Below are 3,138 nucleotides of genomic sequence, written 5' to 3'. Positions count from 1 at the left end.
AATCGTTTGTAGATGTTCAACCTCTGCCTTAAGAATCCTGGATTCATCTCCAATAGTTTTTAGATGTTCAACCTCTGCCTTAAGAATCCTGGATTCGTCTCTTAAAGACTCTATCAGACTTTTGTTGTCAAACCACTTAATACCAAGGAAAACTACTAATCCCAGAAGGATCCATAGATGTGGGGTGCTAGACACCTCTTGTAGGATCTCCCACATGGCACAATAAAAAAGGCTGTTGAAATTTTGAATGGTGATATTCTCAGACATTTTATTTATAAAAGGAATTTTTTTTTTTTTACCTGTAATGACTGGTTCCTGCCAGAGGTGCCGAAAGAGTCCACTTGAGTCCACATGGAGAGCAGGTCTGAAACAACTCAAAACCGAAATTTATTCAAAGTGACCGCTTCGGGGCCAAATGTGGTGGTTTGTGTTGTAAAACCGCAAATATTTAAGCTTCCGTGTTCAGCTCCAAACGTCAAGGCAGAGAGGGAGGGGTTAACTCCTCTGGCGCTGCGAGAGGAAAAAAGCACTGGCTGCGGGCAGCCCGGGAACCGCGGCGGCGGCCTAGGGCGGGTGGGCAACGAGCAGACTGGCGTGGGGGAGGTGCGCTGTTGTTGTTGCTTTGGCCTTTGTCGACCACGACAAGCGGGCACGACTGCGGCCCTAGAGCGGCCTAGAGAGGGCAGGCGGGCGAGCGAGCAGGCCGCAGCGGCAACTGTGACCGCCCAGGACCTGCTGTGGGCACAGCGGACTAAAGAGCAGGTGCTGTGCCCCACGTTGGCACGCCAAATGTGGCAGTTTGGATTAATGAAGACCAATAGTTATAGGTATTTGAACAAGTTTAATGACAAAACCAGACTCACGAAACCAAGGTTCCAGCGGAGTACCTGGAGCAGGAAGGGGCGGGCAGCACCTGCACACCCAATTTATCAGTAAACATTCACCCGAGGGCAGCCCGCCCCCAAGGGGAGGGCTTATCCCTACAAGTTTCTCTCTGTTTAGTTTGACATTAGCTGTCGGCTTGCTGTAAATAGCTTTTATTATATGTAGGAATGAACCTTGTATCCCTAATATTTCCAAGACCTTATCATAAAGGGATGATGAATTTTGTCCAATGCTTTTTTACCATCTAATGAAATGATCATATTTTTTTTCTTTCAGTTTATTTATATGATGAATATAGGAGATAAGACCTTTGTCTGTTGCAGGATTAGTGAAGAACTTCTCTCAGTCAGTAGGTTGCCTTTTTGTCTTAGTGACAGGGTCTTTGCTTTACAGAAGCTGCTCAGTTTCAGGAGGTCCCATTTATTCAATGTTGCCCTTAATATCTGTGCTGCTGGGGTTATATGTAGCAAGTGATTTCCTGTGCCCATATGTTGTAGAATACTTCCCATTTTCTCTTCTATCAGGTTCAGTGTGTTCAGCTTGATATTGAGGTCTTTGATACATTTGAACTTGAGTTTTGTGCATGGTGATAGATATGGATCTATTTTCATTTTTCTACAGGTTGACATCCAGTTATGCCAGCACCATTTGTTGAACATGCTTTCTTTCTTCCCTTGTATACTTTTAGCTCCTTTATCGAAAATCAGGTGTTCATTAGATTAAGGGTTAAAATCCGGGTCTTCTATTCAATTCCATTGGTTGACTTCTCTGTTTTTATGCCAATTCCAAGCTGTTTTCAATACTGTAGGTCTGTAATAGAGTTTGAAGTCAGGGATGGTAATGCTTCCTGACGTTCCTTTATTGTGTAAGATTGTTTTGGCTATCCTGGGTTTTTTTGTTTTTCCATATAAAGTTGATTATTGTCTTCTCCAGATCTGTGAAGAATTTTGGTGGGATTTTGATGGGGATTGCATTGAATCTATAGATTGATTTTGGTAGAATTGTCATTTTTACTATGTTGATCCTCCCAATCCAAGAGCAGGAGAGATCCTTCCATTTTCTAGTGAGCTCTTCTATTTCTTTATTCAAAGAATTAAAGTTCTTGTCAAATAGATCTTTCACTTCCTTGTTCAGGGTTACCCCAAGATATTTTATGCTCTTTGTGGCTATCGTGAAAGGTGATGCTTCTGTGATTTCCCTCTCTGTTTCATTATCCTTAGTGTATAGGAAGGCAACCAATTTTTTGGAGTTGATCTTGTATCCTGCCACATTACTAAAGGTATTTATCAGCTGTAGGAGTTCTTTGGTAGAGTTTTTGGGGTCGCTTATGTATACTATCATATCATCTGCAAATAATGAAAGCTTAACTTCTTCCTTTCCAATACGTATCCCCTTGATCCCCTTATGTTGTCTTATTGCTATTGCTAGAACTTCAAGCACTATATTCAAGAGGTATGGAGAGAGTGGACATCCTTGTCCTGTTCCTGATTTTAGTGAAATGGCTTTGAGTTTTTCTCCATTTAATTTAATGTTAGCTGTCGGCTTGCTGTAAATAGCTTTTATAATATTTATGTATGACCCTTTTATCCCATGTCTTTCCAATACCTTTATCATAAAGGGGTGTTGAATTTTGTCGAATGCTTTTTCTGCATCTAATGAAATGATCATATGTTTTTTTTTTCTTTCAGTTTATTTATATGGTGGATTACATTGATAGATTTGCATATGTTGAACCAACCCTGCATCTCTGGGATGAATCCTACTTGATCAAATGGATAATTTTTCTAATGTGTACTTGAATTCAGTTTGCCAGTATTTTATTGAGAATTTTTGTTTCAATATTCATGAGTGAGATAGGCCTGTAATTCTCTTTCTTGGTTGAGTCTTTGTGTGGTTTTGGTATCAGGGTAACTGTAGCTTCATAAAAGGAATTTGTCAATGACTTTTCTGTTTCTATATTGTGAAATACATTAAGAAGTATAGGTATTAGCTTTTTTTGGAAGTTCTGGTAGTATTCTGCATTGAAGCCATCTGGTCCTGTGCTTTTTTTGGAGGGGAGATTTTTGATAACAGCTTCTTGTTCTTTGTGACTAACAGGTCTATTTAGATCATTCACCTGGTCTTGGTGTAGCTTTGGTATATGGTACTTATCTAAAAAAAATGTCCATTTATTTTGCATTTTTCAGTTTTGTGGCATACAGGCTTATGTAGTAATATCTAATGATTCTCTGAATTTTCTCTGTGTCTGTGGTT

The 3,138-nt window shown here is 39.9% G+C and overlaps 1 pseudogene; it reads left to right on the top strand.

Annotated features, from left to right (window-relative positions):
- Positions 1-1,214, top strand: part of LOC126495437 (RNA-binding protein with serine-rich domain 1-like) — a 15,004-nt pseudogene extending 13,790 nt beyond the window's left edge.
- The last annotated feature ends 1,924 nt before the right edge of the window (positions 1,215-3,138 follow it).

The sequence above is a fragment of the Alexandromys fortis genome, unplaced genomic scaffold (genome assembly GCF_014885135.2).
Source record: "Alexandromys fortis isolate MF-2015 unplaced genomic scaffold, M_Fortis_MF-2015_v1.1 scaffold_286, whole genome shotgun sequence".
Classification (NCBI taxonomy): domain Eukaryota; kingdom Metazoa; phylum Chordata; class Mammalia; order Rodentia; family Cricetidae; genus Alexandromys; species Alexandromys fortis.
The sequence above is the reverse complement of the archived record's forward strand: the minus strand, read 5'-3'. Positions and strand labels throughout refer to the sequence as shown.